The following is a 27,260-nucleotide window of genomic DNA, read 5'->3' on the forward strand; positions in this document are numbered from 1 at the left end:
ATGGATGGCAAGCGGCTGCTCTCTGGGTGCGAGGCAAAGAGCCGCAGTGACAGCAGTGCTCGTGGCTGCCCGTGGCTGCTTCTGGGACATGGGGGCTCCACTGACGGGACCTTCAGCGCCGTGTATTTGTAATTCCAGCTGGTTTGGGGGAACTGCTTTCTTTCCTCGTCTGTAACTTTCTTCCTCTCCCGTGCCCGTGCTTCCTGCCTCTCACACAGCTCCAGGAGAAGAATTTCAGGAAGCAGCCCATTATCAGCCCTCGCAGACGTGCCTGCAGCACAGCCCTTCGCACAGCCCGCTTCCTGCAGGCGCAGTGCCCCCGGATGGTGCCCCTTCCCGCAGCGCTGCCTCAGGGCCATCCCGTGCGGCCGCGGCTCAGCTCGTGAGGCACGTCCCTGTCTTTTCAGGAAGAGTCTGACACTGTGCTTTCCTTCACAAGAAATGTGTCTCAGCTGCAGAGGAAGCATGCTTTCCTTTCAGAAGTGTGCCACGAGGGCAGCTGCTGGTACGCTGTAAGGCACAGGGTGCGCACCGTGCTGTGTGAAGTCTTGCTGGGTAGGTCAGAGAGTGCCTAGCAAAAGAGAAGGGGGCAGTGGTGTCATTCCCAGTGCTCAGAGGAAGGAGTGAAGCGGGAAGAAGAGTTATGTGTCCAGTAGAGCAGTGTCAGTGTGGTGTGAGGCTCACGTCTCCAAGATGCCTCCAGTGTTCCCCATCCTCCTTTGGAATCGCGCAGTGGAGCTTGTGTCAATGAGCTTATTGCTGGGAGGTGGCTTTTGTCCTTCTGTGGCTTGAGCTGTCTGGGGTGCCACAAACATTTATGCAATTTCTTCTCCTAGAAGGTGTTTCTAAGTTGTTGATAATTTTAGAAACATCAAAGGTGAATAAGTGCACTGAGGTTGTTATATGTTTGTGTTGTTTTTGTTTAGCAGAGATAAATGTAAAGGCTTCACGCTTTTTTTTACCGTGTGATTCCTCTCTCAATACCAAGACTCACCAGTGCCATGGCACTGCTCGTGGTGCTGCCTGGCAGAGGTCGCCATCCCTGTTAGCCTGTGGGATGGCTGTGCCATGCAGGCTGTGTGCCTTGGAGGTGTGCAGCACAGGGTAAGCAGGGAACTGGGAGAGCTACAAGGCCTCTTTGTGTCCCCAGATTGTGTAGTGGAACAAATTGTTCTGCTTTAATGTCCTCAACCTGCAGTCACCCTTTAAAAGCATGAAAAAATTGATATAAAAATTGGAATTTACAAATACAGTGTGTGTGTACACATAATAGAGTGTATTTACAAATGCATCATGTCTCATGAGACTTGCGTGTTGTTATAATTTATTTTTTAATATTTTACACAATACTTTTAACTTAGGAATTGAAGACTGGTATGCTTTTTTGGGGGAAAAAAAAACACCCAAAAAACCAAAACCAACATTCTTATCATGGAACACACAGCAGCTTCCTTCATTGGGCTGACCTTCCCCAGCCTCAGCAGCAAACTGCTGGCTCTGCTGACAGCAGGTGAGATACAGAGGGGCAGAACAGCCTGCACTCAGTCCTGTGTTCTGAATGAGAACCTGAAGGAGGAAGAAGCCAATGTAAAATGTAAAGATGCCCCAGAGAAAGCAGGCTCACCTGCAAATCCAGCTACCATGAATAGAATGGGCAAAACCAAGGTGGAGCCTCATCCTCACTGAGCTAAGTTATGGCAGGAAAAAAAGTCAGCTTTTACAGGAGAAAAGAGGATTTTGAAATAGCCTGACAAAGCTATCTCTAAAATGCTGCTATTAATTTGGTGTCTGAAGTACTTCCTTTTTGAAGTTTGCAGCTCAACCATGCCTCTCTATATCTGTTACTATTGCATGAGATTAGAAAAAGAATGAAGAAACTTCCATTGGTATCCTGGGGAGAAGGAATTTTGGGAATTGTTTTGTTGTGTGCGTGGTGGTTTTGTTGTTTTACACAGCCAGCATAAACCTGTAACACAACCTAGCGGGAGTGTAAGGGTAGGGAAGGGATTCCGGTTGAAGTGTCTTGATGTCATTCTCTTCTGACCGAATGCCACTATTATCAATTAGCATTTTCACAGCTAATTGAAAGAAGTCGCTGTATTCTCTCCGTGGCACTGGAGAAGCACTGTGCATGGGGTTGAACTGCTGAGCTGCTACTGCATTTATTTTAGCTTTTATAATTTCAGCAGAGATCTGTGTTGGTTGTGCAGGCTGTGGTGAATCAATCTCTGCGTTGTGGTGGGCTCCAAAAAGCCTGTTAATATTTCTGCTTATGCTGTTAGAGTGCTTAATGCATAGAATGTGGTCCCAAACAAAATCATCTTTCTCTCATAAAGCTCTGCAGGTCTAACTTGACATAGGCTCTGTTCCGTTCTAACCGGCTGTTTTTCTTTTGGCTTGGCTGCCTGCTGTCCTTCGATTCAGACAGCCTGCCCAGCAGGGCTGCCCCACGGCTGCTATGGCACAGGGTGCAGTGGTGCCTGCTCTTGCTGTGCTCTGCCTCCTTTCTGCCATCATCTGCAGAGTGAAAGCACAGATGCTGATGTAGCAGCAGCGTTTGAGACATGCAGCAAAACACTCACAAATTCTCATGTTGCATTTATTGTAAATAGGCTTTCATTTTCAGTTTATGGTGGTTGCTAGGCAAAGCAAAGGTTGTCTCTCGATCAGAACCAGATGTTTAATTTTTATGTGAGCCTCTTACTGCATTAGAAGTGATAAGTGTGTGCCTGCTGAAGTGTACTTAATGACAAATGGAGACCAGTGTGCAGAATCCCCTCAGTAACACTGGCAGCGCTCAGCCCTGGTTTGCTCTCCAGCAGCCCCTCGTGGCGTCGGGCTGCTCGGGGCTGGCAGTAGCGCTGTGCGGAGCAGAGCTGCGCAGGGCTGGCAGCACGGCGCCGTCACTGGGGTCCAGTGGGAAGTGCTGGCGGGCAGGAGCGGCGCCTGGGCACGCGGTGCTGCTGCCTGAAGTGTTTCCAGGGGGACCGTGGGGCACCAGGCCTTCCTCTCGTGTGAGAGCCGTGGGGAGTGGGGCGCATGGACGCTCTTGGAAGTTGCACCCTACCTCTGTATGCACCGTCTGGCACCAGAACGCTTCTGTAGGTTGCCCTTAGGTGCTGGTTGGCGCAAGCAGCTGCTGAAGCCCTTCCATTGACTTCGTGGGGGTGCGGTGGGGTTCACCTGTTTGCGACTTGAGCAGAAGTAATGATAAACCTACACAGAAAGCCCAGCTTCTGCAGGCAGCCCGGTAGCTTGGTGTGCCGTCAGAAGCTGACTGCAGAGCCTTGGAAGGGCAGCAGCTGGAAGCTGACCGTGCGGCCAGCTCAGCACAGGGTGAGGGTCGGTCGCCAGGCACTGTGCTCAGGGTGCCATTTGAAGGCACTGACGGGGTGGTAGGCTGCTTTAAGTTCAGGCTGTGTCTAATTTCCAGTCTCTAATTTCTTCTTGGAAGTATGCACCAGTTCCTACATTTGGGGAAGAAATTGCCCTAAGTGCACTGGTTGCTTGTGTGCTTCAGAATATGCTAGATGGGAGCTGTGTGTCATTTAAGCTTAACAGTGTCATGCAGGAATGAATTCTAGATGTTAGGATTGGTGCCTTTTGTAGGTAACAGACTTTTTTTTTTTTTTTAAGGTAGTTTAATGAGTCACACCAGCTTTATTACTAGCAGGACTAAGCAAATTATGAAGGGTAAAATGGGAAAAAAAATTGAGCCAGGGCCTGAGTCTGTTTTATTTTTAGCACTTTTTCAAGTTGTTATTCATAGCTGTCAGAAACTGGCAAGCAGGAGAAACAGTGTGAATCAAGATGTTCAGGAGTCATCTGCTCACGTTTTGGATCTGAATTTGGCATGCGGATGGTGATGGTGCTGCTGGTTGATGTTCTGAGCAGTGTCTGCGCCTATCCTGATGGTGGTCAGCTGCACAGGGGCTGCAACTGAAAATACACTGATATCTTTTTGTATCTGATGGCCATTAAAATACCTGGGGGGGAAAATAAAGGTAAGAATCTAAGATTCACACCCCTGAGTTTTGTAGTACACTGTTGCTGGTGCAAAAGAAGTCAGAAAATGAGGGCAAGTCTGTGGTCTGGCAAGCTGAGTGCTGTGCCCTGGGAACAGGGACTGCCTGCTCTCCAAGAAGTGGATGTTTCTGTGAAGAACCCCCCCAGCCACAGACTGTGATAATAACAGTTTAAGTGTGTTGCCTACCCTAGGTTTAGTTTGAAGGCAGCAGTAACTGTGTAGCCATACCTAGCGCCATTTGGAACGGATAGGCGAGTTTAGCAGACTGATCTCAGGTCCCTGCAGGCCCTTCCCTCTGAGTGCTGAAGGACGGGCTTCCAGCTGGCAGGGCTTACACCTGGACAAGTGAGTTGGGGGGTGCAGCATCAGACCAACGCCTTAGCAGGAAGGGAGCGCTGTGTCAAGAGTCCCTTCTGTTGGTGTGTTGTGCTGATGAGAAGGGAGGAAGACTTTCTGAGCTGCAGTGAGCGTTTATTCTCCAGCCACGTGCATAGTGCTATTGTGTGATTTGATCTGAAGAAAAAGTGAATTCAGGCCGGTTGCCTGGGCTCAGAGCTGGCTGAAGGACGTGCCCTGCAGTGTGCAGTGCATCGGGGCACTGCAGGCAGGGGCTCAGCTGGTGCTGCTGGGCCTGGCTGGCTTGGCACTGCTGGGAAGAGAAGGCAACATGGGAAACTGGCTTGAAAGTAGCAGGGTTTATTTTGTTTGATTTAGGCCTTTTATCTGAAAGGGAAATGGTTTCCACTTCTTGTTGCGGACAAACTGGAACGGGGGAGAAATGGTTCCATTGCCTACCTAAAAGGATGTTATTCCAAAAGCCTCCGCAGCTGATTTGGGAAAGGAACAGGAAAACATGCTGTATTTTGTATCATTGCTGTGCTCACGCAGTACTGGATTTTTTTAAAGCTTGAATTTAGCACATTACTCTGTGAGTCATGTTAGCATTAAAACTGCCAGCAGCTACTGATGCAGTTAAAAATAACAAATAGATCTTAAAATTTGAGCCATTTGCCTTACAAATCGATGTACACGCTTCATGCAGAACACCTGGAATGACCCTGAGGGTTGCTGCTGATGCACATGGAATGTGGAGATTGCATGGGGACAGCATTCTGCTGGTTTTGTTGACTTTTTGATGTTATGTTAGGGGCTGATGGCTGGAAGGATTTTCAGGGTTAAACATACGCAGAGACCAGTGAATCGTAGGGCGGCTGGGGTTGGAAGGAGCCTCAGAGATTGTCCAGTTCCAATCCCCCTGCTGTGGGCAGGGTTGCCAGGCACTGAATCCCGCCCCAGATGAGGCTGCCCATGGCCCCGTGCGTGCTGGCCTCCAGGTGAGCTCCAGAGCCAACTGCCAGAGCCTCTGCCTGGGGGAGCTGCAGCCCACGTGGGAGTGCCTCCAGCCATTACCACACCGTCAGCCAGAGCTGCTCGTTGGCTCTTCTCTGCTTGCTTGGAGCCTTTAAATGAGTGTAAATTGGAGCTGTTCCAGAAGCTTTTAAAAACTGACAGAAGTTTTAAATGCTGTTCAGTGCTCCCTTGTTCCCCGTAGGCTTGTCCAAACTTGAGTGCAGCCATCAGACACGCAGAACTTTTGGTCTGCTTTGGTCTGTGCTGTGCCAGAGCAGACTGCAGGCTGCCAGGCGTGTGCAGTCCTTATGGGGAAGGAAGCGCTTGCTGCCAGCTCCCAGCTGCAGGTGGGTGCCAGCACTGTGGCAGTGCTGTTGGTCTGCCTGTCCTGCTGCCCCGCTGCTGTCCTCCTGTGTGCCACGGCTGGAGTGCTGAGCCCTGGGGCAGCCCAGTGCAGCCTTCCTGGGGTAAGGTGTTTTGGGGCTGAAGCATCCAGCGATGTGTATGAACATTTATCCTTCCCTTGTGAGGGTAGAACAAGATGTGCTTATGTTTCTAAAGCACTTAAGAGAATGTGGCTGAGAAGTATGAGATGTGCACACAGTAATACTGTTGAACATTTCGCTAAGGACTCTTTCATCTGTGATAGTGTTGTGTAGGCAGCATGGATAGCAGTGGAACTAAGAGGGAACGTTCTTTGCGAAGCTCTGGGGCAGTTGCTGAGAGCTCACTGCAGATAATAATCTACGAATCATAAAAGTAATTTAAAATGCATATCTGAGCCTTGTAAATAGTAATTTTATTGCCTTATTTCTTTTATCCCTCAGAGGAGGAACATGATAACATACGTGTTGTTTCCTTCAAGAGGTTCTGAGGATTTCTTTTTGCTGGATTTCATGTTGGCACTCAGTTTGCTCAACCAAAGCAGCAGAAGATAGCAAAACTTCGGGCTGACCACGCAAGGCCTGCTGCTGGATGGTGGTGAGAGCTGTAAGTCAGTGCATCCCGTGTAAAGTCGGTGCTCGTGGCTCTGTTTGTGAGCAGCACTGCGGGTGCTGGAGCTCCCTTGGGAGCTGCGTTCTGACAGAAGCTGTTTGGTTGAGGCAGTGACTTGCAGGCACAGCGGGGATGGGAGGCAGCAGCCCTGTGCTGTGTGCTGGGTGTGGAGCTGCACACCAGTGTGGTGATGCAGAGCCCTTTTCCTGCTGAGGTTTACGTTGTGCCCAGAAGCAGTGTGACATTCAGAACTGGTTTTTTTTTTTATATTTTTCCTTGCAAACAAAGGCTTTGGGAAGAGTTTATAACAGTAACCTCGCATGCATCAGTGCTGCAGAACTTCTGCAGTGGGGAGCCTTGGGAAAAGAGCAGGACTGTGTGTATATTAGAAAGGAAGTAATGTCTTTAGTTAGGCTACTGTCTTGGCTGCATTAATGATTGTAGGTTTGCCTGTTTTGTGAGTAAAGCTGCTGTTTGAATGCTGTTCAATTATGATTTGAAAGTGGTTGCCTTGAGCTCTGCTGCGGTCACCAAAGGAGATGCTCCTCCAGCACCACGTGGGTGCAGCAGGGCAGGGTGTCTGTCCTGCACGCATCCTGAGCTGCCAGTGCTGTGTGCACTGCTGCTGTCAGCAACCAAAATGAGAGATGATTTATGTACGTGTTAATTTGGGTACCTTTGGGGGCAGAGTTTTGATATGTTCTTGATGTATCATAGAGCAGTCTTCATTTATGTCACTTTTCAAGATAAATGAAGCAGTTTTCAGTTCAGTTTGAATGCAGCCTGTACCTTTTGTTCTTCATAAATGACCTTCCACCTGAGCTGCGATAAACCACATCTCAGTGGGAGCAGAGCTGCAGCCTTCCCATAGCACAGCTGTGCCTAGAGCAACCCAGGTGTGACCCAGGGTGTGCGTTCCCATCTGAAACAGACAGACCACGGTTTGGCCCCCAGTGTGGAAACTGTTGGGGCCTGGCAGCAAAGCTGCTTGATTGCTGCAAGTATTATTTGTGTGGTTTCAATTTTTGATATGCATTCTGGTAGTAGATACATGGCTGTTCCCAGGTGGCACGTGTTTAGTAAGATGTTACTGACTTATTCAGTATTAAATAAAACCAGTGAGTGTGGTTATAAGTAATTCTTCCTCTGTACAAAGTAAGGTTCAGGAAACTGCTATCAGTAAGTGCTCAGTTCTTCTAATATGAATTGAGTCGAAAGGGACTGCTTGCAGGTTAGTGTCTCTTTCTGCAGCCGCATCTCTTAGAGTGATTCTTTGGAGGTGCGTGCAGGCAGTGCACAAGTTTGGTCTGGGTGGAGGTAGAAGTGATAACGCACAGATCTCACTCCCTTGCTTTTGCCAGCACGGAAGTCTGCCTCGCTGCTGCTCGTTTCCCTTCTCCTGTCTGTGCTGATAGCTGTCTCCGGTCGCTTTGTCTGCTAGTTCCATGCAAGCGATGTTTGCTTGCAGTCGTGCCTAATTGTAAATGATGAAGCTGTATTCATGAGAAATAGGAGCACAAAGCAGTTTTCTTTCATCTATTTCAGCTGCTCAGAGCAGTTTAAGATGCAGCCTGAATTGTACATGCTCACACTAAAATCAAAGGGCGTTCAGCCGTTTTTATTTTGTCAGTAGCAGAGTTCTCATAGGCTGGGCTCTATCTGCTTATACCCGGTGCAGTTCAGAAGATGCTGGTACTGGTTTGGATATTGGTTGTGATATTGGTTAGTGACTGCTGGCATCGCCATTTGTGATGGGAGGGAGCAGCAGGAGGGTAGGGAGCCTGTAGCCCATGCTTGGCAATGCCATGCATGTCCTGGCCTTGCTGCTCAGCTTGCCTGTGTGACAGGCAGTGACAGGGTGAGATCCTGCTTCTGGTGAGCTCAACAGGAGTGCTTTGCAGAAAGTCTCCTCGTTCCAAACTGCTGCAGCTGCTCTGCCTGTTGTGGCCTGGGGTTGGCAGGCTGTTTTCATTAGGCCCTGATAATTTCTGTGGAAGCATCTTAATGTTGTTAGTGCTTGTTTTGCTAATAGATGGGCTGAAAGGCTCGCCGCTTGCTGTGTACTCATTGATTACTGGCATTATTAATTTGTTCAGAGGCTTAATTTGTAACCTCTCAGTTCTATTAATCTGCTATATTGCAGCCAAAACGCTGCCAAGCAGAGCGTGCTGAACAGGCTCTTCCTGCCTGGCGCTGTGTGTCCCACCACTTGGCCTTCAGCTCTCCTTTCAGGCTGTGCTGCAGACCCCAGGGATCGCACTTCTGTACGGCCTCCCCACAGCTTCTCCTGCTCTGTGCCCGGAGCACAGCCTGCAGCTGCTTCCCGGTGGGTTTGAAGGAGAGGCCTTCTCAGCACCCTGCTGTCCTCAGCCATAGTGACTTCGGTTTGGCTGAAATCTGGGTGTTGTGCCCTTGTCACAGCCTGCAGTGGTGCTCAGGTGGTTGCTGCGCGCGTTACAGCACTGCAGGCGCAGCTCTCTTTAGCTCTGCTCACGCATCTGCTGCCTTTCCCTTCGCTTGGCTGCAGAGCCTGGAGCTGTCAGGTGGGTTGCCTGCTGCAGACTTCAGCTCTGCACTGCTCCTCTCTGCGTGGATTGCTTACAGTCCAAGTGCTGAGAAGCAGTTACAGGGGGGTTGTCTGGCTGTGCTGAAGTCGGTGGGAGTTCTGAGTCTTCCCTGCTGGCAGAGGTCTTGCTGTTTTAAAAGGTTTACTGCTGACTCTATAGATGAGTTTTCCAAGTGAACATGAAATTTAGATAGGTCTTCCTTGCCTAATCATAACAAAGTTAAAAATTTGGGGGATTAGATTTTTATGACTAATGTTCCCATTAGTGAAGGGTTGAGATGTGCCTGAAATGTGTAAGAGTCAAGCAGTTGGGTGCTGCTGAACCTGTTCTCTGCAGCCACTGCCCTTGTGGATCCTCGCCCTGTAACAAACCAGGTCAGTCAGCAAACTGGGACAGCTCTGCCTCATCTCTCCTGAATTGAACAAATAGCAGAGGATGACAACCCAAGAAGTTACAGCGGGGATGGAAATAGGAATGGCTAGTTTTGACTTAAATTTTCTTGACACATTTCCTCTGGACAAGAGTAATTTGGCAGAGCAGGGACATGGTGCTTGTTACTGAGCTTCCTACCAGAACACAGACTGGCTGCTGTCACCTGGCCAGCCCTGCTCCCTATGTCTCTGGTGGGGCCCTGCAGCAGAGCTGGAGACCTCCCATCCCTTGTGTGTCCCTGCAGGACCTGCCTGGCTGTGCTGTGAGTCCGGGAGGAGGAGTGGGCCACTGCCATTGCTGGGGGCTGGAGTCCATTGCTTGTCCTGCTCTGCTGCCCTTCTCGTTGCTGTACCTCACAGTGCTTATTTTTGGTGTCTTTGGGGTGAGTAGGCATTGGTTTTACGTGGATGTTGCTCCAAAGCATGGAAGCAGTTTGGAAAACATTTATTATTTTAAAGTTCCTACAGTATTTTTCTAAATTTTCTTTTAGAATGAAAGATTTCCCTTTTTGTTTGACTTGTAGCTGACAGCTCACAATAGAACCAAGCTAGCCCTGGTGCAGCAAGGCAGGAGGCCGCTGCAGCATTCATCCCTCTGCAGGCAGCACTCACCCTGGGTTAACTCAGGAGCAGGCAGAAAGAGAAGCTTGCATCTGTGCTGTGCCCCAGCCCAGGCCTTGGATCAGTATCAGCTGCTTCTCTCTGTCCATTTTTCTGCTTTTTTCTTCAGTGTGTAACAGCAGCCTCTCCCAGCTTCCTTCTGTTGGAAGTACAGGAAGCATCGCTTCCTTCTCTGCAGGCTGGCAGTTGGGAAGGATGCAGGGAGGGTTGTGGCTGAGCTGCGGGCGCAGGCTCTGTATGGTGCGGCTCAGCTGGGCTGTGCCCCTCTGCTGGTCTCACTGCAGGACTTCGCCCCTTGTCTCTGCAGTCTCCCCAGGGGTTCATACATCCCAACCTGCTGCTTTCGGAATGCTGCGATTACAGTTCTAATTATGACATTGTTGCAGTGGAGCCCAGTTGGTGGGGTGAAGCTTTAGCTGGTATGAACCCTACAAACTTGAGAGAATTTTGCCTGGACTGATGTTTTTGCCACAAAGTAAGTGGAACTGCATGTAGGTGCCGGGAGGTGCTGTGCAGCCCGAGTGCAGAGCGGGGTGCTGTGCCTGCAGAACAGGCTGCTGCTCCTGGCAGTGAGCTTCCTTCGGTGTGGTGTAGGGCTGCTGGTGGGCTTTGGTTTTCCCCCAAGAGTTAACAGAACTGCACTAACTTCAGAAAGTACCTGCCTCAGTGACAAACGTGTACTGAGCACAGCAGTGTCTTTGTATTTCTACATGGGCTTAAAAACAAACAAACAAAAACCAACAACAACCCTGTTGTTTTTTTTTTAAAGGCATAGAATCTTTGTATTTTTCTAATGGCTTTAATTGTAATTATGTTGGGATTTTCTTGTTTTCTTGTGGCAAGCAGGCAATCTGTGCAAAGCAGGTCCTGACCCTGCCGTGTCTGGGCTCTGTGTGCTCCCCCTGCAGTGTCCCAGCATTCAGCAAGGACTTCCACGTGCTTTTTAAAGTAATAGACATAGGCAGCTGGTTGGGTTTTTCCTCTCTGCAGCTTGGGAACCCTTGCTCTAAAAAATGATTTAATCCATGAAACAGTGGGTTACTGTTTCCTAAGAGCAAGTTACTGTTAAGAAGGATAACAAGGTATCAGGAGGCACAGAAACATCTTCTTTGTCAGAAGCATCTCCCAGGAGCACCCCTTCTAGCTGCAGTGACTTCCCATGGCAGCGCGCTCCTCCATCACCTGCCTGTGTCAAAGCGTTTCCTTGAAGACAGTTTGAGTTGTCCACCTCTTGATTTCTGAAGAACTCAATGCCTCCGTGATTCCAAGTCTGCTTCAATTCACTGCAACTCATTAGCTAAGAATTGCCTTTGTCTCTCTTTCATTTATGTGCTTACGAGAATCAGATTCACTTAACGCTTCCAGTATTTGTAAGCTAGTACTGACAGTACCTAATGCGTGAAACAGAACAGCTCTAATTTGAAGAACAAGCGCAATAAATGCAAGCTGCAAATTTTCTTGCTAAAATAAACGCTGTTCTTGTTAAAGTAGACTTGTATTACCATGTCCTGAGGTAGTTTTGTTAATGGTACAATGTTTGATCGGTTGTCGCTGGGACACTTTGCATTTAGAGAGGTTTGCCTCCATCTGGGAGCCCCAGTGGTAATTGGAGAGCTCTTCAAAGAGTGCAGTGAGGACAGGAGCTGGAGGTGTGCTGCCTACCTGCTGCACAGCACTTGCAGTAGCCCTTTTTCCTGGGGCCCGTTCGGTCATTGCATCAGTTACTGCATGGCTAAGATGATGCAGCATTTTTCCAGATTATTAATAGGTAGGAAATAAACTCACCAGTACGTACTTGTGAGGTGGGACAGCAAATCTGAAGAGTGAGCCGGGGACCCAGTGTTCCCTCTGGCCCTCTGCAGTCCAGCAGGGCGTGCAGTGGGGCCTGGCGAGGCTCAGTGCGGAGCAGCCTGACTCAGAACGACACCCAGGGCAGCACAGGGCTGTTGCTGGCCAAACCCACGTCTCCCAGGGAAAGCAGCTGCCGTGTGGCCAGGATGGATTGATGAGAATGCACTGCTGTGTCGCACGGAGTTTCCCTGCTACTGTTGACAGTTAAGGGATTCTTTTAATAACATCAGCAGATAATCAGTGCTGCCTGTGTAGAAAATGGCACTGCTTAGAGGGCACTGGGCTGCTTGTGAGGGTTCTGGCTGGAAGGGCTGGAAGCAGTGTGACCCTTGGGCAGGGTTCTGCCGTCAGCGCTGTCGCTGCTCCATGGCATGGAGAGCAGCCTTGAGCTGGGAGAGCAGCTCTGAGCCGAGCAGCTGGAAGGTTAGAAATCCTACCAAAGTCCTCATGAATTTCCAGAGACTCGGAAATGTGGAGTGTGCAGAACAGCAGCTGCTTGTGTTTCTGAAGGGCTATTGTTTCATCTGCCCTGACAAAGAATCCCAAAGAATGCACGTTGTTTGTGCTTTCTAAACACTTGAGATATCATTTCTTATGGCTCATTTGAATGTCCAGGAATATCCATTCAGCACAAATCCCTCTGCAATCAAATGGGAATTCAAAGGAAAATCTGTTCCTGTTTTAATATTTACAAAGTGGTTGGTTTTCAGCAGACATATTACAGTTGCCAGAGGCATTGATGAGGATGGTTGGAAGCCAAAAGTTTGGTCACTCTCTGTGATTTTTCATTTGCTTTTTCTTTTTTGCTTCTAGTAGAGACCGAGGGAGGCGGAACGTACAGTAAGAGCCTTACGGAGCTTTAGAAGCATTGAGATGTTTGAATTACATCAGTGGGAGCACTAGTAAAGAGACTGCAGGGACGTGTATTGCTGGTGCTGTTCTCCTGAGAGTGCGTCAGTTGACCCCAGGGACAGCAGCTGTGACACTGCAGGTAGAGCCACCTCTGTGTTGCTGACAAAGCTTCTGAACAAACACTGCTCCTTAGTGCTCTCCAACCATTATCAGGGCTGGGCACGTTTGATAAGATGGAAGATATTCTTTGGAGAAAATTGAAAAGGGTGGAGCTGTAAGAGAAGCTTCTTGAAACTCCTGAGCTGTATGTGGACTGTGTAGGTGAAATAGGATGAGCACAGTGCCACAGGAAGTCATGCTGTGGCATGTGTCTGAGTGGGGTAGAAACCTTCCTCCTGCTCCCCATCACCACTCAGCTGCCCACCCTTTGCTCTGCATTCTGTAGCTCTGCTTTCCCCACTGTGAGCTGTGGGCAGGCTGGGTGCCCTGCAAGGGCGCTGGGAGTTTGCTCTGTTCTGGCTGTCCTGTGACTTTTGTGTCTCTTGTTCAGACCCAAGCCGGTGCTGTTGTGAGACAGATTTGTCTTTTCTGATGTGTTTTCCATAGGTGGCAGCAGGGCTGGCAGTGCTGGCTCAGCCCCTGCTCAGGGCAGCCCTGCAGCTGGGATCGAGCTGCTGCCCTGTGCCTGCAGCCACCCCGGGGTGGGGTACAGCTGGGCAGGCCCTATGGAAAACAGTAACATGTCCTTGTGCGAAGTCAGGAATTCTCCTTGGAACCTCTAGTGCTGGATGTTAAGGTGTAAGGAATTCAGCTTGCTCTTAGTAGTGTCAGTTTTAGGTTTTTGTGCTGTTCTGGTGCTTTGTGATGCTGCTTCAGAGCTTTCTGACTTGCCAGTGCTCAGGACGTGGTGGAGCCCTGAGCCATTGCCTTTGAGGCATGACTGCAGGGCAGCAGGCAGCACAGCCCCATGGCCACACTGCTTGGGATGGCTGCATTATGGCAGAGCTTCAGACTAAGGTCAAGGGAGCGATAATGTTATGTAATCCAGATTAATTGTGTTATTTTAATGTCCTTTTTGAATGTGCATGAATGTTATTTCAGTACTGTCCCTAAGTTACACGAGAGGAGTTTTTGTCACTTCACATAACTGGTAATTGAAAAGTCTTCCCCGTCTGTTGATAATGGAACACATCTGTTTAACATCTGCAAGAGAAAAGCCTTTGGAGGGAGCAGTCAGTGTGCCTGGGGGTGGGCACTGCACTGCTGGGGGTCAGGAGTGAAACCGACTGGGGGGGTGCAGGGGCTGCGCCTCGGCCCAGTGCAGATCATCCCTCAGCCACCGTGCAGCTCCTTATGGCAACTCTGCTGTGAAGCTGCTTAGGGCAGCATCAGTGAGAAGGAATCACATGCCCACCCTAGAACTGCTCTGCTGAAAGCACGGGCCTGTATTCAAAGCAGCTGTTTGCTGTCATTCATTGGGTCGGATCCTGCAGAGCATGGCCTGGGCTCTGCCCACAGCCTCTCCATGCAGTGCTCCCTCTGGCAGGAGGCATTCGTGGCTCTGTCCCTTCTCTTTCTACTGAGAAAAGAGGGCAGCTCTTATTCCTCAGAACCCTTATGGCGCTGCAAATGCCACATCATTATCCATCCACCATCCACTGTGTTCTCTTTGGCTTTTTCACCATTTTTGTAGCAGTGAAAACTTTTTTGTGTGGTTTTGTTTTGTTTTGTTTTTTAAGCCTATTGAGTGGTTCTAGCCTGTAACAGTCAGGGCACATCTCTGGTATCGTGTCTGTGTTTTCACTATGTTTCAGCTGTGACATTCTGCAGTAAATAGCCATGAGGTAGACTAGAACCATTTTTCAGGGAAGACATGAGATTGGCACTGAATTCCTGGTGTTTGTAAGGAACAGAATGAGTGGAATGGGGGAAAAACAGTCCATTGCTGTTTCCATTATTTCTCGAAATTCTTCCAAGATGAAGGCAGAGTAAATCACAGGTTGATTATCTCTGATAGCCCGTGTCCCAGTAGTGTGCCTGCAGGGGCTGAGCTCCCCCTGCACAGGGCCTGAGGCAGAGCGGGGATCCAGCCTTCCTTCCCTAATGTCATTACACACAAATTAACACATGAAGCCTTTCTGAGCAGATTGGGCTTTGTTAGCAGGTAGTGGGAACACAATGAGAACAGCTTGGAGGAAGTAACTGCAGAATAATGATCCTTTGGTTTGGTTTTAGAGCAGCAACTTTCTGAAGTGCTTCCATTCATGACACTAAAGCATGAAAATTCAGCTTCTGGTGGTGGTGGAGCTGATGCTGTTCTTAGTGGGTACTGCACAAAGCAATGGCAGCTCCTGCAAGGCAGCACAGCTCAGGGCTCCAGGCATCGTGTTTAGGAAATTATGGTGAATTTGAGTAAAGTTAGTCGTCTTTTTTTTTTTTTTAAATCCAGCTCTAAATGTGCTGTAAAGACAATTGACATTTGACTTATTCCATTTACTGCAGTATGGAATCCTCTGTTCCATTTGCTGGCACATCTGGGGCTCCCAGCAGGCAGCAGCTGTCCTGGCCCTGGGTGTAACCCAGCATGGGGCACACACACAGAGGGGGGGCCTGGGTAAATTTGCTCACCTGGCTTTTGGTTTGTAAGGAGCATGTCACTTTCTTAGAGAAGCATTTCTATGTAGTGCCATAGTTAATGTACTGTAACTTTCTTTCTGCCCAGACAAATGTTTTCTTATTTCCTATTTTATAACAGTATGTAGGTAAAAAATAGCGAGCAAAAGAAGAAATAAAGTACTTTTTCTGATTAACTAGAGAAAACAGTGAGTAAAACCTACTTCATTTCCACTGTGCTTTTGTTTGTTGTTTGTTTTTTTTTTTTTTTACCATCTCAGGAGCCCTTCTGGTTTCTGAAAGTGTCACTTAAAAAGTTCATGGAAGGTTTACAACTTTTGAAAACAGCACCTGTAAATAGTAGAACCATTTGGTTTATTGTCTTGTTTCCTCAGGTTCATATTTACATGTGTGCCTTTGTTCCTGTGGCTCTGTCCATGTCTCACAGTGCCCCTCTCTGCAGCACGTGCCCCGCTGCGCCCACTGCACACAGGGAGCTCCTCAGCCCCCAGGAAGGGGAGATGAACATCATGGGAGCAAAGGACTGCGGGCACGTTGTGTTTCCCTTTTGATGTGTGGGGTGCCCCTGGCAGTCACAGGACATTATTTTCTGTGTGCACGTTATTCTTAATCAGGAGTTGTGTTGCTGCCATATGGTGTCTATCTGCTGTTGGCTCCAGCAGTGGCACGGCCTTCCTGCACCAGCTGGCTCCGAGCAGCTCCTCCGTGTCAGTACTTAAAGGTGTGGGTGCAAACCTCGTGCCTTGGTTCTGTGCTTAGCATGAACACACTGAAGGTACAACACGTCTTGATGTTCCCTTGTAATGTTCACTGCAGGCTGTGTGTAACAGCTTCGCGTTATCTGCAGTGACATTTGGATGAGAGATCTGTCATCGGCTGAAATTAACCTGCACGTGGCTCGGGTGAAGATGAAGAGCATTTAAGTATGCCAGCTGGAAAGCATTTGCTGTTTCTTTTTGTTCTGCCTCAAATGTGGAAAATCCCATAATGTGCATCTGTGTGGGTCTCACAGCACTCTGAGGGACTGGAGGCTGAGTGGCGTTGGGGCTCTGAGCCCTGCAGCCAGCTGAGCTGCACCAGGGATCCTCCTCAGGTGTCTGTAGGCTGGAGTTGGGGATGACTCCTGCTCAGCTCTCAGCACGTCGGCCTCCTCCCTGTGTGGGGTTAGCAGTGGTTTTATGGAAGGTATTAACAGGAAGGGAAATGTTTTTGTGAACAGAGCCTCTGCCCTGTGCTGTGGGAGCACTGCTGGGGACAGATCCAAACTCCAGAACCTCTGGAGTGTTGTGGAGCAGAAATCACCAGGTTTGGAAGCGCACAGATGGAGCAGATGAACCCATTTCATCGTATGTATTGGGCCAGAGCAGCCCTGCTGGGTCTGTTTGCCCAGAGCCTTCTACTGTACAGGTGGAACTTGGCTGAGGAGGGATTTATCCAGATGCCACTGTGGTTTCAGTGCTGTGGAAGACTAAGTGAGGCCAGTCCATTCCATACCACTCTATGCCAAAACAGTTTATAACAGAAGGCTAGAATGGAATAGGTGGAGATGTGCTCTGTAGGCCCTGATCACCTTGTAAGTGCTGTATTGGCACTGCAGGAGCACACGTGTCAGTAGAGTTCTGTGGATGGAACCATGCTGGGTGTGTGCAGCCAGGCCCAGAGCCCTGCTCCTGGCATTGCCACACAGCCACTGCCACCCGCTGTGCCTGAGTTCCCTCTGTGTGACACGTGTCTGCTGGGCCAGGCAGAGCTTGGGCCATGTTCTCACATTGTTTTCTTCTGGATAGTCTGCAATTCCAGGGTGCCTTCAACTGCAGGTGATAAACGTGACAAATCTCCACATCTGTCTGGATGTAAATGGCAGCACGTTTCTGAGGGAGGGAGAAGGCACAGTAGGCACCAAACAGCAGCATGAGGAGTGGGACTGCACTTCCATTCACTGCATGAACAGAAAATGAGCTGGGGTACCCAGAGCACTGCTTGCTTTGGTTCTCCAGTGTTTGGAGGTCCATGTTGCTTTGTAATGATGGAGGGAAACTGCACCATAGGCTGTTTATTTACAGATGTGTACTATGAGTTGTAGCCAAGAATACGTCTACATCCTGTTGGCTGGCTGGCTTTCCTTCAGCTAAAAATCAGAGTAGCACGTCCCAGGGTGTGCTTAATTCCTGAGACTAGAAAGGTAAGGAATTCCTGGGACCCAAAAGGACAGCCTCGTGCAGTTTGGTGTTTGTTGGGAAACACGTTGGGCAGTGACAGTGACAAGCACAGTGATGGAGGGCAGTTTGGGTGGCTGCCGTCAACATCCTGGTGCAGCCAGAGGCTCAGCGTGCCTGTATGGTTTGCTGCAAGCTGGCAGAGGGCTGCAGCTGAGGGGTCACTGGGAATCAGTTTAGATGGCAAGTTTCTGTCCTTGGTGGTTGTGCTGCTCTGGCACCTCTGCTCTGGTCACTAAGCACCAAGCTGTGGACAAACCCGCTGTAGGTGGGTCTGGGCAGGGAGAGTTTAACTGTGTGGTGACCAGGCTGGGAGGGAGGGAGGCCCTACAGGGCAGCTCGGGTAGGTTGATTGCACTGTAATGGCTTTGCCACGTGCTGGTATGCCTTGCTGCAGGGTCAGGTGTGTTCTGATGAACTCAAAGAAAGCCTGGAAGTAAATTGAGTTCATTCTGAAAGCTTGTTTGTTAAAGGTAACAAAAATCACTTGTTTTCAGTGTTTTGCTGCTGTTTCTGTTGTGTACGTGCTGCTTAAGGAAAAAGTGAAATAATGTTTCATCTGGGATAATGTGATTATGAAGACACCAGAGCACTTAATTTGATTTAAACAAGGTTAAGAGGAGGATAGCCAGGGACTTGGGAGGAAGTTGCCATTGTGTTGTACTGCTGCACTTTCACACCTGGTGGGAACTGCAGCCTGTTGCTAGAAAGTGAGAAAAATAGAGATTGTGGATAATGAAATGCATTTAGCATTTTGGCCAGCGATGTTCACACGTAGCTGCAGTACAGCAGTGTGCTGCAGGAAGCTGGCTGGTTGTAAATGAAAGGAGGAGCTGGAGTGATGCCACACAGGTTTACACCGATTGCCACGGGTTGAGTATTTCAGAAGCAGCTGTACGCTTTCAATCTCCTCGCCTTTGTAACAAAGAAGGAGAAGGGCAGGTGTGTAATGAGCAGGAGGACTGCTTGCACCCCAAATGGAGCTGTGAGTTCCACATGGCACCAGAGCCAGCACGCAGTCTGCAGAGGACACAGACTTGGGTTTCTGGGTTCTGTTGCTGTGGTTGTTACTCAGTTGTAATAATGGCCCAAGTAATGCCACAGTTGGCATCACATACACCCCTATCATATCTACTTTTACAAAAGTATTAAAGAGTCTGGTCTTGGAAATTAAAAAAGAAGGATTTTTCCTGTTTTTAAAAATGCCCTGTTGCTGGGAAGGAGCACTCCCCAGGGTCTGTGCTGCTCTGCGTGCAGATGTGCTGCAGGTGGATGATGTCACGCCACGTGCCGGGGGGCATCGTGAGGTGCTCTGTGTGCCACGGCTGTGTGCAGTCACTGATGTTAGGGGTGAAGTTGAAGAAGTAGCAGTGCTTTGCCTGCCCTGCTCTGCACATTGGACTGCTGCTTTCAGACTTGGATTTCATTCGTGGGACTGCCCCGTTTGTGTGTCTGTATTCCAGCTGCAGCATGGCAGGATGCCCCAGCACAACGCATCGTCTGTGTTAGCACTTGGGTCATTTCAGAGTGCTGTGCCCCAGATGAATTAAAAAATGAAGCATTAGAAGAATGTGATGTGGCATGAAATGCTTTGTTTTTTGTTGTTGGACTGGGTCAGTTCCCTTGTTGTCTGTATCTCAGATAATCTTATGGCACTTTCCATAACGGTCCAGAGTGCATTCAGACATTCTTATAAACTGCTGTTCAATCCAGAATTGTTGCAGTGTTTCTGAAATATCTGTGCAGCAGTTACTGGAGTGCAGAGGACAGTAGACATGCAGGTTAGATATTGGTTAGTGTAGTGGAAATGCTGAGACACAGCTTGGACAGTGATTGAGCACCTGGTGGGAAGGCAGGGCCAGCCCAGGGGAGCTCAGGTGCAGGCAATGGACCTGATTGATGCAAGGGGTGGAGCCAGGATGCATGCCTTCCCAGACCTCATTTAGGGGTTGGCAGTGAAGGTGAAGGTATCTCAGTGGAGATTCCTATGTATCTGAGGCCTTCAAAGGGTAAGCAGCTTCTTTCCTTTTTCTGTATCTGTGGTTGCTTCGTTTGAGCAAATCCTTACTTGCTGTAGCCTGGAGATTTGTTATTATGCTCTCGTTGTGGCAGTTTCCATCGTGTTACAGCGTTGTAGTTAGGGTACAGCAGTTGGCCATAGTGAGTGACTGCTGTGTGCTGTGCTCATCTGACAGCAGTCAGTCAGAGTGGGGCTTCTGAGTGCCATGAGGACACCAGGTACAAGAGGAGCACGGGAAGAGCTGCACTTTGGTCACAGAAGAGGTTTGTGTGCTGGACGGTCATTGTTTGCAGATGTGTTGTGGGCAGAATTGTCCCTCGCAGGTGTGTTTGTCAACAGGGATCAGCAAGGCACAGCAGAACCTGGGTGAAGCCACAAGCACTGCTCTTGCAGTGTGATATCGGCTCCCAGCTCGTCGTTTTGTTGTAATTGTTATGAGTCAGTAAGCTATTTCAGGCATTGCCTGCATGAGAAGAACAGCACAAGCATTGCTGTAGATAAGGTTGTGCTGCTGCAGCGTTCTCCCAGAAAAATATTCCATTTACTTACTTTCCAGCTTGTTAGAGGAGCTGCAGATGTGGGGGATATAGGACTAAGTGTTAAAAGGGCGAGGAGGCAGCTGCAGCTGGGGACTGTGGGGCTCCTGCTCCACCTGCCCAGCACTGCAGCTGCAGGGTCTGTGCACAAGTGTTGGTCCCTAGGGGCACCAGGGGCCTGCAGTGGCGAGTAAGGAGATGGGATGTGGCTCTCCTGTAGGCTGGCTGGCTTTCCCTCCTGCCAGTGCCTGCAGCAGGACCTGCAGTAGGCCACGGTGGGCTTTGCAGTAGGCTTTGCCTTGCCTTGGTGCTCCAGCCTAGCAGTTCCAGCTGCAAGATGGGGCAGGGTGGGCAGTGCTGGGAGCTGTGGCAGTTCAGTGGCAGCAAAACATACAGAAGTAGTTATTGGATGGGAGGGAGATACCTGCAGGCTGATACAGGAAAGTACATGTCACTAATGCTTCTTTCCTTCCTTACAGGGAAGGAGGTGGAAGTGCTCCTGGCTGCAGGGAAGCTTGCTGAAGTTGATGGTGTGGTCAGGTGCAGCAGTGGCAGAGCTTAGCAGGTAAGTTTGTGTCTTTGGGTAGGTGTGCGTGAGCAGAGAGGGACTGAGGTCTAAAATAGAGTTCTTCACCTGCCTTTGGATCTTTCTTTGTAAGCAGGTGAAACTTTGAATGGTTGAACTGAAGGAGAGTGTGTCTGTTGCCCTATCCTTAGTGCATGGTGGAAGTACAAAGTAATGTCAGGCAGAAAACTACAAGCCTGATAATAGAAAGCTTTGTCTGATGCTAACTGGTAACAGTTGAAATCTTGGAAGGGTTTCAGTGGGCTTCACAGAAAGATAGTACATTAGATCTTGAAAGACTCTCTGCCCTGATTTTTTTCCTAGTCTTTTTCACTGGTCAGTAACTGATTACTCTTATGGGTTGAGCTTCTTCTGTGAAATGTATTGTTTTACTTTTCAATATTTCAGATTAGCATAGTGTTGGAAAATGGGCTGAGCAAAAAGTATTGCAACAAAGTGTAAGAACTGCATGGAAACTCCCCTCTGATGCGTTCTTAACAGAGCGAGCCCTCTGCAGGGCTTATTACAGCACGAGCAGAGGGTAATTAGTGGTGACTCAGTGAAAAAACCAGGGTGCTGCTGTCACAAGCCCATCATTCTCTGCCTGAAATGAATGCTAATTGTTGTAGTGCCACTTGGTGGTGAAACTAGGAACAAAGTAAACATAATTTCTTCTTCACATATAAGCACTTAGCAGAATGAGCTGAAGACCTGCTGAGCTGTGGCACTGCTGTGCAGGTGGCCCAGCCTGTGGGGAGGCAGGCACTGAGCTGACAGTGGGCAAGGTGTTCTCTATAGGCACTGTGACTTTCATGGTGGTTCTGTCCTCGGAGCTCTCGAGAGCAAGGCCAAGCTTCTAGGCTTTTGTGCATGAGCCTTTATCGTGGCGCCACAGAGCTGTCTGGGTTAGAAAAGACCCTTAGGATCATCACTTCCAACCATCACCTACCACCAAGGCCTTCCCCGAGACGCGTGCCAGCAGGCTGCACGTTTCTTTCAGACAGAAGAGCTGTGGCCCCATCAGTGAGCCCCACTGTCACACAGTGCAGCAGGTGAACTGTAGCAAAGCCACTGAGCCATTTCAGGAGGCTCCTACAACAGTGAAAGGAAGAATTGCTTGCCAGTTAACTTTTACAGGTTTTTTGTTCAACCTGCTCAGGCTGACAGCACAAGCAGCAGCTAAGGCTGGTGGGGATGCAGGCAATTAGGATAATTAAAGCGTGTTAAAGAACTGCAACCAGTATTTGAATTATTCAGCTATTTAAAAGTAGTTTCCCATCCATGGCTGGTGCTGTAAGTGCAGAAAGCACAAGCTGAACTAAGTGGAATCAATTTTCTTGATTTATGTTCATAAATGGAAGCTGTTCTTCTAGGTGCCTCATTCTGGTGCTATCATGCACACTAAAGGTGATTTCACCACACCTCCCTTGCCATACATTTCCCAGCTGCCTTATTTAATTCCTTACCCAAAGGTAATTAAAGCTAACACACACAAGCTATTGCTCCCAAGTGTGATGCTTCAAATGAGCAGAGGAGGCACTTTCTTTAGCAAATACAGGTTTATATGGACACAATGGAAAGAGCATCCCGTGAGTTTGTTGGAGTGATGCACTGCTGTGAGCCCAGCTGTGCTGCTCACCTGGGCAGGGCCTCAGGACAGCATGTAGGCTCCTATTTTCTGACAAAGCTGTGGCACTTGAGTGCAAATAATGCAGGGAGGAATCTGATGGCTAGGAGCATGGCTGTGCTAGCTGCCATGGCTTTTGTTTTTGGTGTGAAGTTCCATCCAGTTAATTGTTTAAAAGCTGTTCTGTGGGGCCAGGTTGTTTAAAAGTACTTTCAGGATACAGGATGTTGAGGAGGAGAGGTGTGTAAGACCTGTGTTGGTTTCTCTTGTTCAAAGGGTTATAAAGAGCCGGTAAAAACAAGTTAGTTCTTTGCTGCCTTGTCCTTTGCACTCTACAAATGGATCAGAAGCATTCAGGCTTGGCGTTTCTTCATTTGTCTGCCTGCTGGTATGAGTAGCTGAGAACATCCTCTACTAAGCTGCAAACCATGAAATCCTTGCCTTCACCCAGAAACAGCTTACAGGAGGCTGTTTGATTTGGATAGCTGCTGTGAGAGGTGGGAGGAAGGCACATAGGCAGCTTAGGAACTGTGCTTTGCAGCCTCAAAGAAATTGTCACTCTGTTGGAAGGGAAGCAGGTGATCCTGAAATGCTTTTCTTCAATACCGTTACCACAATAAGCTTTCTTAGAAAATTGCAGAATAAAAATGATGTTTAAAGGCCTTTATTTTAAGGCCTTTTCTTCCCCTTCAGAACTTGGTTTGTTACTAGAATCTGAACGCTAACCTTGCAGTGACCAGCAGAACTGGATGGAGATAAGGGAGGGCAGCAGCAGGCTGAGCAGTGCTGGATCTTGGGCTCCAGCCAAGCTGTGGGCTTGAAGCGTCGAGCTGTTGCTAGGGAAACATTGACCATCTCACAGCTGATCAAACCACCCAGTAACAATCTTTTATATATTTCATAAAAGCCTAAATCTTAGCTATTGTAACTATTGAACTCTGATCCTCTCGGTTAATCGGTACTGTCTTTATCCCATGTTAATTAGCCATACACCAAGTGCCCAGATGCTTGCTTGCTTTCTTCCTTTCTCATGGCGATACTCTGCCTTCAGTGCTTCATTTCCCATTCAAATGAAATCTGTCTTTGAGAAAACTATCATGTGGGTGGTTCCTTACTTCATTAAGTTCTCTTCTTCCAGAGGCATTCATGTATTGTTTATGATTCAAGATGTCGGTAAGAAGAGCTCGATGCATTGCCCTGTTTTGATGCTAATCTATTGCAAGAAATCTTTTCTCCTGCTACTTGACAGATGATAGGAAGGCAGAAGGTACAGGTGCTTGGCAGCCGGATTGCCAAAGCGAAGTGGCATAATTAAGGCCTTCCTTGATTGCTGACCTGGAACTAAGTGCACAAGGTTAATCATCAAAGGATGGCAATTCCCAGCCGTAAGGATTGAGGCTGTTCAAAGTGATCATTTAATTTTATTGCTCGCCAGAGGCTATGGAAAAATCTGGAGAGCCTGCTTTCCCGTATCAGTCTGTCAGGAGCATCAAATATTGGGCTGGTCTCAGTGCTGGGAACATCTCATCAACCTGGTGCTGTGGTGGATAGATGAGCACAGAGATGCCTGGAGGCACTGAAGAATGCAGAGAGGGCAAAAGCGTGCACTGGAGAAAAAGCAAGAGGTGTTAGTTGTAGGCAGTAGTGACTGAATTTTGTGTGGTTACATATTAAGAGTTTCCCAATGGTTTTATGGTGTAGATGTGGCTGGCTGTATCTTGGTGCTGCAGCTAAGCAGGCAGAAGAGCACGGAGTTTGAGGAGAGCCCACGCTCATACCCTGCACAGTTCCCAGTTCTGAACTCTGGCAGATTTGCACAAATGCATCTGGAACTGAAAAATCCTCAGTCTTTAGGTTTTCCAAGTCCTGGATTGCGAGGGTCATTTGTGCAATTAATTGTTCCTGGCAGACTTCAGTAGGAGATTTAGGTGGTTGTTTGCTGCTGTTCTGCGCTCCATCGTACGCTGGGCATACCTCAACCCAGTGCACATTGCAGGGCTTTGCTAAATACGACGTTACAGAAGGTTTTCATACTACAAATGAGATTTTGTTGCTGTGACTGATGTCCCCAAATGCCCGTACCATCTTAATGTAGAAAAAAACAACCCAGTGCAGTGTGCGTAATGTTCTTAACCAGATCACAGTCAGATGCCACCACAGTGCTCAGAATTTAGGTACTTAAAATTGGTTTTGTTTTGCTGGTAACTTAATCTTCTGTGCTTCTGTTGCAAGCTGAAATCAGGGATCTGAGGCTCGTGTTCTCACACAAGTCCCACGGCAGGACTGCGCTGCAGGGAAGCGGGCTCTGGGCATACCGGGTAGCAGGGCCTGGCTCAGCTCTGTTGGGCAATCTCAGAGAATGGAACAAAGGAAACATTTCTTCCCTGGCTGCGTGCAGGGGATGTTTGTTTGTACGCTGCTCTGTGATGGTTTTAAAAAACAGATCGGGAGCTGAATTACAAATAAAGAATGAGAATTGTGCCAGACGAAGTTAATTCTTACTCCTGAGATACTTTTATAAGTGATGATCATAAACAACCTTTGTTTATTTTGACCAATGTTACAAAGCCAGAATATCTAAAATGAGAATTATCCTTGAAGTTTATGAACATCTGCAGCCTTGAGTCTATATAAAGTAAATAAATTAATGCAATTCAAATTGAAAGATCTCACTTGCATTCCAAGGTCATATTTCTAAGTGTTTTTCAAAAGATTATATGTGCAAATGCTTTTGGCATCAGGATTAGAGCAAGGTGTTGCTCTTGGGTCAAGGCAGTCCCAGCTATGAGTGCAGACTGGGAGAGCAGCCTTACGGAGAAGGACTTGGGGTCCTGATGGAAGAAAAGCTGAGCAAGAGCCAGCGCTGTATTCTTGCAGCCCAGAAGGTTGCACCAACAGAGAGGGGGGCAGAAGGGAGAGGGCGGAGATCATCCCCATCTGCTCTGCCTCTGTCAGGTCCCAGCTGGAGTGCTGTATCCAGGCCTGGCCACAGCACAGACAGTGTGTGGGTTGGAGGTGTTGGAGTAGGTGCAGAGCAGGGACACAAAGATGGTGGGAGGGCTGGAGCATGTCCCTTGTAAAGGAAGGCTGAGGGAGCCGGGTTTGTTCAGTGTGGGGAAGAGAAGGCTGCAGGGAGATCTCATCGCAGCCTTCCAGTTCTTTAAGGCAGCTGGCAGGCAGGAAGGGACCGGCTTTTTACAGTATGACAGGACGAGGGGAATGGCTTTACAGTACAAGGGAGAAGTTGGGTTGGATGTTGGGAAGAAACGTTTTATCAGAGGGTGGCGAGGCGCTGGCACAGCTGCCCAGAGAGCTGTGGGTGCCCCATCCCTGGAGGCGTTCAGGCCGGGTTGGATGGGGCCATGGGCGCTGATGGAGTGGTTGGCAGCCTGCGGGAGGATCTTTGAGGGCCCCTCCAGCCTGAGCCGTCCTGTGATTATTGTGTAGTCACAAATCCCCATAAAGACGTGGCAGCAGATAGGAGCTCAGGGCAGAATGCAAAGTGCACAGGAGCGATCCTCTAGCAGGATGGGGCTGAACCTCGCTCTGCTGTCCCCCAGCGGTGTGATCCCATCCCTGCCAGATCAGAGTTCTCACAGTCCGTGTGGTGTTCGGCTGAGATGCAGAGTTACTCATTTACAGAGGGGGCGTGCAATGGAAGGCAGGAGGAGAGATCTGTGCTGAGGCCCGGGGTTCTGTACAGGGAAATGGCGAGTCCCAGAGTCCAGCTACTGGAAGTCCAGTTGGCAGAGCAGTGAGAAGATTGTACAGCGAGCCTCTGTACTAATGGTGATTTCTAGACACTGGGTGAGAATGGTTCATATTCAGGAGGTCTCATTAATCCGGATGAACTGGAAGTTCATAATGTCATAACAAGCCTTAGATCTCTGCCAGTGCAGCTGTTGGAAGGCTTTTTAAAGAAATCCCACTTGGAATTGCAAAATGAGCAAAGCCATTTGGGTCAGCCATATTCAAAGAAAATCCCAGGATTTGTATACCATAACTGTGCTACCTTTGGCAATACAAGGATGAGAACAAAAGTGATCTGAAATGGAAACACAGTTCCTGTGCGTGGATTGCATCGTAGTTTAACATGAGTAAACTTCAGCTCAATACCAGAAAGCTTTTCTGGAATCTAGGGAAAGGGAAGAAGGGGAATGGAAATGAGTTAATTCCTAGCTTTCAAATTTATATTAGGAAGTAATAGCTATTGCTAATTAAGAAACAAGTTTGTATCACTCCATGAAGAATTTTCTAAGCTTGTTGAAGTTCTCCTTGTAATGCAGGGGGAATCTCTCTTACACCTGCTCTTTTCTTGCAGGCAGTCTGTCCTTGTCCGAGCAGAGTGCCCTACGCTCCTGTTTGGCTGTATTGCCAGTTTTGCTTTCTGATTCATGTGGGTTGTCCGTTCTTCTGCCTATGTCTCTCTCACAGTGTTTCTCTGTAGAAGCCTCTTCCTGCATTGCACATCCCGCAGGTCTGACTCATCCTTTGCCAGTGGCAAAAGATGATCAGAGAAGCTGACAGAATAATCCTGACTTCCTTGTTTTGCTCTGCACCCGAGTGTGACCATTCTGTTTACAAACCATTGCAAACCCTTCATGTTTTCAGCTAAAATTTGGTGAGACTGTGAACCACAAGCCAGGTAACAGGTGCAAGAAATGCCACTGAGTTCAGAAGCTTTGTGAAAAAGTTAGTGCCAGAAAATTTGCCTTAGTGTATGTGCTGATAGCCAAGCCATGCCTGTGCACTTTGCCCCAGGCAAGAGATGGGTTTGGCCCCTCTATGCCAGGGGAGAGAGCAGGAGCTTGGAGCTTGGTGTGGGCCTGGCACAGCCATAGGCCTCCTGACCCCAGGTGTGCTCTGGTGGGGGAATGTTGAGGGCAGGGCATGGCCGAACGGAGAGCACTCTGTCTGCTCTGTTCATAGCAGGAAGAACCTCGGGTCAGACTGTGTACTTTGCTTTA

The 27,260-nt window shown here is 48.7% G+C and overlaps 1 long non-coding RNA gene across 1 annotated transcript in view; it reads left to right on the forward strand.

The window, feature by feature from the left end:
- Positions 1-27,260, forward strand: part of LOC125697309 (uncharacterized) — a 61,209-nt gene that overhangs the window by 15,390 nt on the left and 18,559 nt on the right. Inside the window, exon 3 of the long non-coding RNA XR_007378756.1 lies at positions 20,581-20,666. This is a non-coding gene — a long non-coding RNA (uncharacterized LOC125697309). The remainder of the gene's footprint in view (positions 1-20,580; positions 20,667-27,260) is intronic.

This window comes from Lagopus muta, chromosome 9 (assembly GCF_023343835.1).
Source record: "Lagopus muta isolate bLagMut1 chromosome 9, bLagMut1 primary, whole genome shotgun sequence".
NCBI lineage: Eukaryota > Metazoa > Chordata > Aves > Galliformes > Phasianidae > Lagopus > Lagopus muta.